This window comes from Pelobates fuscus, chromosome 4 (genome assembly GCF_036172605.1).
Source record: "Pelobates fuscus isolate aPelFus1 chromosome 4, aPelFus1.pri, whole genome shotgun sequence".
In the NCBI taxonomy this organism is placed as follows: domain Eukaryota; kingdom Metazoa; phylum Chordata; class Amphibia; order Anura; family Pelobatidae; genus Pelobates; species Pelobates fuscus.
Window position 1 is genome coordinate 343,041,693 of NC_086320.1, and position 9,945 is coordinate 343,051,637.

The following is a 9,945-nucleotide window of genomic DNA, read 5'->3' on the forward strand; positions in this document are numbered from 1 at the left end:
GCCCATGTACCCAACCTAGATATAGCAATGTGTCCTCCCAGGATATACACCATGTAATCAACCTACATATAGCAATGTGTTTTCCCAAGATATTAACCATGTACCCAACCTAGATATACCAATGTTCCCTCCCAATATATAATCCATGTACCAAACCTGGATATAGCAATGTTCTCTCCCGATATAAAAGCCATGTACCCAACCTAGAGAGAGCAATGTGTCCTCCCTAGATATAAACCATGCACCCATCCTACATATAGCAATGTGTCCTCCCAAGATATAAACCATGTACCCAATCTACATATAGCAATGTGTCCTCCCAATATATAGACCATGTACCCAACCTACATATAGCAATGTGTCCTCCCAATATATAGCCCATGTACCCAACCTACATATAGCAATGTGTCCTCCCAATATATAGCCCATGTACCAAACCTGGATATAGCAATGTTCCCTCCCAATATATAAACCATGTACCCAACCTAGATATAGCAACATGCTCCCCCAAGATATAAACCAAGCAACCAATCTACATACAGCAATGTGTCCTCCCAAGATATAAAACATGTACCCAACCTAGATATACAACCTGGATATATAATGTTTAATAAAAGTATTAAACTTATTTTATCTGCAATTTCTTCTTGTGGGGAAGAGGAGAAAGGGGCACATCAGAATTCTTGTGCTTACAGGCACCTGACATGCAAATCCCGTGCTGGTTATAATGTATCACTGCTGTATGAAAGGAGATACAGCTTAATGAGCAATATGCCTTCTTCTTTTTATTATTATTATTATTATTATTATTATTATTAGGTTTCCCAGTTCTAAGGCAGTGGTATTATTACCACTCTAGCCAGACAAATCATACGCATATACAGCACAAGTTGCAATCCCTCCGTAGGTTAATTTACTGGATATATCCTGGCAAAATGTCTGGATGCTAGCTGAACAGACAATAAATAATTATCGACTGAAAGTACAAGGAAATTGTATTCATTATCAAATATTGGATAGAAAGGTTTCCTAGAACATTTTCCATTGTTATACATAATAAATGTCACACCTTAGCTTTAATGTGTGGAACAGTTTTGTTTTGAAGGTCACAATTTAACACAAAATAGGACACTCTAGTAATGAGCAAGAAAATTACTGTGGATAATTTTTAGGTATAAAGCTATATTACAAAAAACTGGATTTGTTGAAAAAAGTAACCCGTTTTACTGTATGCAATCAGGGCACAATGAATCTCACAGGTCATTGTTTCACATTAGAAGTGGTTTTATGTGCAACATGGCACAATTATTTAATTGTAAGGTCTCTAGAGTACCATTGGAGCAAATTATTTAAAAATAAATTCTTTCAATAATAATAATTTTAAAAAAAAGTTTCCAAAGGTCCTTGAATCAAGTTGAATTTGTTTGCCTCTCCAAAACAGTGTATACTTGTAAAGAGGGATGATTAGCGTCTCTTTTCTGGCTTTGCCCTGAGGTCCAGCATGCGTAGGACCTCCCTCTAGCCCCATATATTCCATTAGCCTTTTTTAGTGATCCTTTAAGTGAGTTTTGGGCTTTGTAACTATTTCCCTGTGAAAACAGAGCAATGTTGTGTGTTTAAGGAGCCCATCTGTGAAATCTTGGTCTTATTCCCCTAATCTAGGTGTTCTTGATGCAACATGCAACTATCTCTCCACGTGGCGCCCAAAACATGTCAGGAAGTGAAATGTAATCACATGCTCCCAGCACAGAGAGGCATGGTGTGGACCAGTGGCCACACAGTAAACAGGGAACAGTTGCAGACAAAGGCCCAGGTACAGAGTGTGAGACTCTCCATCTCTCTACTGCAGAATTATCAAAATTAACTTGGTGTGAGAATTTACCATTCTTGGCATTAGATGGCTCTGGGTATCTTTACTTGCTCTGAACAAGTAATGACTTTAAAACTCTTCCCATATGCTCCAGGGTTGCTGTCCGACAGGACTGTAAAATTTCAGATATTTTAAGCGTTCACATTATTATTGTTCCCTGCTGGGCAGACATTATGTTCACAGGAACCTTACTTCCTTGGAACAACATTGTATTTCCACCATGTCTCAACTAACGTTCAGGAGCTGAATTACAAGCTACTGCCCCTTGAGATCCTACAAGGTATAATGCTTCAGTGTTGGAGACATTTGGTGGAGTTGCCCTCTCATTGCTTTTTAGTAGAGAACAATACTTATAAAGATACTTAAAATTACAGATTTACCGTAAACACTCCTTTCATGCCAAAAGCTATGATTTTTTTTTACCTCTCTCCTATTTCAATTGCTAATAAAAAATGTTCCTTAATTAAGCATCTTTTAAAAGCAGCTAAATTATTAATCCCACCTCTATGGAAGAGCGTTGCATCTGTTGTTCCCACATCCAGCAATGGGTCACCAAAGTTGAAGAAATGCATTCTATGGAATTCTCTCACTGCTTCCTCGGTCAGACCAGGTTGGTTAAACATGATTCCCCTCGACTATGTTTCTTTGCTTTCTTCAACTAATTAAGGCTGTTGCTTTTTAATTGTTTTCTGACCACTATAAATTGCCCAACATAGTTACATAGTTACATAGCTGAAAAGAGACTTGCGTCCATCAAGTTCAGCCTTCCTCACATTTGTTTTTTTGCTGTTGAACCAAAAGAAGGCAAAAAAAAAAACCCAGTTTGAAGCACAATTTTGCAACAAGCTAGGAAAAAAATTCCTTCTTGACCCCAGAATGGCAGTCAGATTTATTCTTGGATCAAGCAGTTATTACCCTACATTGAAAGATTATATCCTTGAATATTCTGTTTTTGCAAGTATGCATCTAGTAGCTGTTTGAACATCTGTATGGACTCTGATAAAACCACTTCTTCAGGCAGAGAATTCCACATCCTGATTGTTCTTACAGTTAAAAAACCTTTCCTTTGCCTTAGACGAAATCTTCTTTCTTCCAGTCTAAACGCATGGCCTCGTGTCCTATGTAAAGTCCGGTGTGTGAATAGATTTCCACACAATGGTTTGTATTGGCCCTGAATATATTTGTATAATGTTATCATATCCCCAGTAAACATGATTTACTTTGTTCCTCTCTCTTATTCATACAATGTTCCTGTATATACTTTTTCAATTATCATTAATGTTGGCATTCTAGTCTTTATTTGAGATTTGTTAATTATTTAAAGTGTTCCTGATGTTGTCAATGTATAAACATGTCTAGCAGGCATGTCTCTTGCAATACTGGTCAATAGTTTTCATTTTGCTTGCATCCCTTTATTTTTTTCTATATGTATTTATAAAATGTAAAACTAAAGATTATCGGGGTCGGGCCTAACCGGTATGATGACTGGTCACACTGTGCATGAACTCTGAAGGAAAAGTGGAATTTTGTGTCTTTAGATCCTTTTCTCACTTACCTTGTACTAGTGACGAGGTTCGACATCAGCACAGAGGGGGAACCGAATGTGCATGCATTAGGCTCTGGATGTTCACATGCACAGCGTGAGGATGTCCAGCATTGTTTCACAGAGTTAGCAGGAAGTGCTTATAGGGACAGACCCATTTTTGATGGGGATGGAGCCCAAAACATGGGGCTGTTTGAACACTGAACAAAAACGGGACAGTGAGTCACGTGACAAAACCCAACCTAGATGTAGAAAAGTGACAGTCCCAAATAATAGCCATGTGTCAAAACTAGATATTAGCCATGTGTCCAGCCAAGATATAATGAAATAATCAGACAGGTGCTTAAGTACAGGGAATACATGCCCATATGCCCACTCTCAATATTAATGATGTGCCCACCAAGGATACTGAATATGTACTCAATCGGTTCCGGTTCCGGCTCTGAACAGGATGGCCGCGTGAGGAGAGAGCTCCGCTCCGCCGGACCCTAACAGAGCGCCGTAAGCTAACAACAATAAGCTACATGGGGCGCACTAAACGCCCGGAGCACCCCCAGACCCCAAGGAACCCACCTCAGGGACCGCTGGACGGTTTCCTGCAGCCGCAGCCCGGGGCAAGCGGAGACTCCCCCAGCCCCAAGATGGCGGCGCCCACCGCACCGGATCAGGAGACACCAACCCTGAGCCGCATAGAGGGCACCCTGCGCGACCTGTCAGCGTCAGCAGTGACTAAAGCTGACCTCCAGGCCATAACCACGGCCATACAGGATACTCTGCGTACTGAGCTAGCGGGGATCCGCAACGAGCTCTCCGCGCAGGCGGGCCGCATTACAGTGGTGGAGGAGGCGAGCGAGGCCCTTGCAACCCGCGTGGCAGCCACGGACACGGCAGTAGCGCGCCAGGGCGAGATGCTGCTCTCCATGCGTAGGCACCTGGAAGACATAGACAACAGGGGCAGGAGGTGCAATATCCGCGTCCGCGGTGTACCCGAGGCCGAAGGTCCGGAAGACGCGGCGGCGACACTCATAGAACTCTTCCGTTCCCTCCTGCAACCCTCACCGCCGTTGGAGATAGAGCTTGAGAGGGCGCACAGAGCGCTGCGACCCCGCGGAAGAAGGTTCATGGGACTTGATATGTTGCCTACACTCCTTCCCGGTGAAAAACGCCATCATGACAAAAGCCCGGGAACGGCAGACCTGGCTCTTTAGAGGGGCTCAAGTCTCTCTCTTCAATGACCTCTCCCCCATGACGCTAGAGGCCAGACGGGCACTCCGCCCGGTCACAGCAATTTTACGAAACCACAACATACCATATAAGTGGGGATTTCCTTTTGCGTTGCAGGCCAGACACCAGAACAGGTGGCTCACCATGAGATGGCCGGAAGAGGTGCGCAGTACATGGGGGAAATGGGCCTCCCCTCACCACAGGTTGGACACCCCAATTGGATTCTGGGGGCGCTGAACCCACAACCGAGACCTCAGAGACCACCTCGACAAAGGGGAGCGAGAGCACCTCCTGCTCAGCGTGCTGGAGGACGGGGAGATCCGACAGCCTAGGAAGAATAACGACACCTGCCTGCCGAGTTAATGGCCGCCACGCACCACTCCCGGTTGGCGCTGATTCGCCGGTTCCCTGTATCTTCTACCACCACGGCTAGCCAGGATTGGACTAACACCTCCGGCTGACATCTGCTGCCCGTCTCTACCTCTCGGAGCCCGAGGAAAGCAGGTTTGGCGTATAACAATACCCTCAGGTACTCAGGGCTAAAGTCTATGGGTATGGGAGGGGGGGAGCTTGAGCATGTGGGCACGCAAGGAGGGCGTGATCGCCCCTGGGGCCTATACACGGGACGTACAGCCAACTCATTTGCACCGAACACTCCATATCATTTTCTCTTAGACACTTTATCATCCCGTGCAGGCGGACTCAGCCTTGGGGTGGGGGATATGGGGGGCTACGGAGGGGACTCACTAATGGACCGGCGAGTAGCTGTTATTTAACCTGTAATCCTGGTTACGTATGCCATGCTGCGGACATTCCATCATAAATAGGGTCCCTGACTTGGCTTGTATGAGCTTCAACATATTGACTTTCCTATGTGGTGGGGGACTGATGGGGAGGGCGGTTGGTGGTGGGGCTTTACCAATGAGTGCCTTACTGTACGTGAATGTAATTGGATGATGTCTATTATGCGCCCCACATGGGTGCCCATTTTCACGCGCTGCTGCACCTAGGTAACATTAGGCGGACATCCGCTGACAACGCTCACTTACATACTCATTTCGCTTTCGCAGTATTTTCACCCCCTATGACCGTCTAGTTGGGCCCCACACCACAGATTGCTTTCGACTTAGCACCCCCTTCCGCGAGTGCATACACACTCGCCTGTAGCTCTGCTTCGATATATTGAGGCCACGGACCCTTGGACGCAGCTCCAGGGTTACTTTTGACGCTCGCAGCCAGACGGTTTAGGCCCTACTGACACATGACCTCTTATGCTTGCACCCCTCCCCACGTGGAGGATGTTGGGGAGATGTACCACAATTGTTGCATAACCTGATATCGCACTTGGCGCGGAAGACAATAGAATAGGTACTGTCGGGCTCTCGGCTCGTTACCCTTGACCCAATACCGCCTTTACACATCTGGTAGCTGGGACGGGCGACTTGTGGGGAGTGGAGGTTACCCCGGGAAGACAGGGTCGGATGGCCGTGAGATGGTCGTCTCTTAATTACATGGACCATTTGGGGAATGACGGGTTGCTCTGGACTTAGGATCACTAACTTGGGCTACGCAAATGTCTTCGTGTTATTGGATGTTAAAAATTGTATGCCCCTAATATGATATGTTACTACCTAATCTACTCAGTACTGGGGGGTTACGGCGGGGCGGGCAGCCTCACTTCATACCTCTAGATTCTCTGAAACCTTACTTGGGTGGAGCTCGAACCGCGTTCCCTACCATATACACTTGCGCTAAGTGGTTGGTGACCAGGCGGCGTGTCTCGTGTCTCCTGGGCCGGCCTAGGAGCGTACCCCTGCGGACACTGGTCACCGCGCGAGTATCCCCTCCCCTTGTAGAGGGGGTCTAGATCCGGTACCCCACCGGTAGCCCCGGAGGTACACACAACTCTCTTTGCACTCGCACGATACACCCAGCCCTGACACCCGGCTATCGAACACCGGATTCTCCACCCTTACCGTCTGCTATTACCCCGTCCTCTCCCCCTTCCTTCCCTTCCCCTCCTACCCCCCCCCCCCCCCATCACCTCCCCTCTTTGCTGACGCGCGTTGGCCTCCCTGCGCCCCGGTCCGTGGGCTTCTCTGGCGTTGCGGACTGCGGGTGGGTCCTCTGGGACCCGAACCAGTTAGTACGTACACCCGTCACATATAGTGATAATGGCTTACCATAGCGCACCCCTGAGGTTCCTCACACAGAACTGCAGAGAGCTCAACATCCCTGAACGACGGACACACCTACTGCGGGAATTGAGGAAAAAACATGTCGCAGTCGCAATGTTACAAGAAACGCACTTTAAGGAAGGGTCCACCCCCGGACTGCGGAATAGGCACTTCCCCAATAATTATTTTTGTAACCACCCGACTGCACATAAATCCGGAGTAGCCATACTACTAGCGGCGGAGCTGGACTTTAAAGAAGTGGATCGTATACAGGACTCGCAGGGGAGATATCTTTTCCTTAAAGGCACTATTGCGGATAAGATATACACGATTGCGACTATATATGTCCCTAACAAGAGACAGGCCCCGTTCGTGCGCAACGCTCTACAACAGCTGGAGGACTTCACGGATGGGATACTGGTAATAGGGGGCGACTTTAACGCCCCAATTGACCCAACGCTGGACTCATCCACAGGTCATAACTGCATACCGCACCGCAGCATTATATCTATCCGTCAGTTGCTTGAAGCCCTGAGACTGGTGGACTGTTGGAGGACACTCCACCCCTCGGCAAAGGATTTTACCTACTATTCGTCCCTTCGCAATCGTTATTCCCGTATAGATTACATCCTTATTGCACAGGAAGGCCTCTCTCGCTTGCGCGGAGCGGAGATGGAGCCGGCCACTTGGTCGGATCATGGGTCAGTCGAGATGAATTCGCCCCTGTTCAGGCCGAAGAACTGGACCTGGAGACTTAATCCAGCTCTACTACTTGACCCGGATGTCAAGATGCAGATCCACCTAGCATTAGAACAATACTTTAGTGAAAATGACACTCATGAGTCCTCCCCGATCACCATCTGGGAAGCTCACAAAAGTGTGATTCGAGGCACGCTCATACGCATCGCTTCCCAAAAGCGAAAAGCGTTCATGCATGACATGGTTGACTTATATAGTAAGATCTCGAGCTTGGAACGCCAACACAAACGTTCTCAACTGAACACGGTTTACGGAGAATTAATGGAACAGAGGAGGAAACTTCAAGACCTTATTTTGAAAAGACATCTCCGCTCCGTGCAGCGCACGAAGGGCTTTTACTATGTACACGCCAATAAAGGGGGCAGATATTTGGCGTGACTCTTGAAAGGTCCCCAACCCCATAGGCAAATACATAAAATTTGCCTGGCCTCGGGGGAAGTCTCCCTGTTCCCGCAGAAAATCGCGGAGGAATTCCGGCTCTTTTATGAACGCTTATATAATTTGTATGAACCTACCGGTGATGCTGAGAACGCGAGACGCCACGCCAGGATACAGGACTACTTGTCAAGCACGGTCGCCAGCACGATCGCACAGGACTCGGCCACGTTGTTGGATGCCCCGATCACCGTGCAAGAATTGGCCGCGGCCCTTAAGGCATCCAAAACCGGCAAAGCACCAGGACCGGACGGTTTTGCTACGGGGTACTACAAGCACTTCTCGGGTATACTGCTACCCTGGCTCACCAAAGCACTCAACGCAGTCGGAGAGGGCGGGACCTTGGGGGCGGAGTCCCTAGCAGCCACAATCACGGTTTTGCCTAAGCCTGGGAAGGACCCGTTACAATGTAGCAGCTACCGACTGATCTCACTATTAAATGTTGATGCCAAGCTGTTCACGAAAGTCCTAGCAACCCGACTTAAACATCTCCTCCCGGCCCTAATACACACAGATCAGACGGGCTTCATTCCAGGAAGGGAGGCCCCGGACAGCACGCTGAGACTCTTCTCTATCCAGCACCATGCAAGGAAACTGGGTACACGGCTGGTCCCTTTTGTCGACAGATGCTGAAAAAGCTTTTGATCGTGTCAATTGGACATATATGTTGGAGACATTGCGACAACAAGGATGTGGTCAGAGACTCCTTAAGTGGATATCTGCTATATATAGCAGACCACGTGCGTCAGTGCGGGTTAACAGAGCCTCAACCGCGGACTTCGCAATTAACAACGGAACCCGGCAGGGTTGCCCACTCTCTCCCTTGCTGTTTGCGTTGTACCACTGCTGCAGGCAATTCGCCAAAACCTGGACATACAGGGATATGATTGGAAGGGGGTACAACACAAGGTGGCTGCATATGCAGACGATCTCCTCTTCTTTGTGCGCAACCCCAGGATCACACTGACGTGCCTCCTCTCGGAATTTGACAGGTTTGGACAGATTTCCGGATTTAAGCTTAACGTCTCAAAGTGTGAGGTCTTGAACTTGACGCTCCCCACTGAAGAATACCGGTCTCTGGAATCGGAGTTCGCGTTTCACTGTGTCACCATAAAATGAAATACCTGGGAGTCTGGGTATCTGAGGCCCCGAATGATATGTACCAACACAACTTCGCGCCCCTACTGAAGGCTATACTCTCGGACCTCTCCAAATGGGCTCACCCGCATATAACGTGGCACGGGAGGGTTGCGGTAATCAAAATGAATATTCTCCCGAGGATCTTGTACCTTATGCAGACTATACCTCTCGCGCTGCCTCCGGCTTTCTTCTCCACCTTGAAAACAGCGGTACTTAAATTTATATGGCGAGGAGGACGATCTAGAATCCGGCATGACATCATCTGCAGACCTAGACTTCACGGGGGATTGGCGGTACCGGATTTTAGGAAATATCATCAGGCCGCAGTCATGCAACGTATCCTAGACTGGCACACAACACACTCGACCAAACAATGGGTAGAACTTGACAGAGGTCTTATCGGATCAGCGCTGGAGGCAAGGATCTGGGGACACTCGAGACGCTCATCTGCTCAGCTTACCGAGGAAGGGCTAACCCTACAGACTCTGCTGAGCTGGGGGACTGTACGAGAACAAATCCACGTATCCCCCACTCCCAGCCCGATGATGCCAATTACACATAATGCGGCCGTAGGTGGGGGACTCCCCCCTGATGCTTTGCCTATACAGGGAAATGGGTTGTACATTCCCACACATAAAGCTCTCGAAGGCGGGAGACTGAAGCCCCTTCCCTCGCTACTGGGAGACAGAACACCGACTCACCTCCACCGATTCAGGTATCTTCAACTGCAACACTTCTACGAATCCCTACCACACAAAGATAGACTGCACAGAGACCTCACGTGGTTCGAGGGTCTG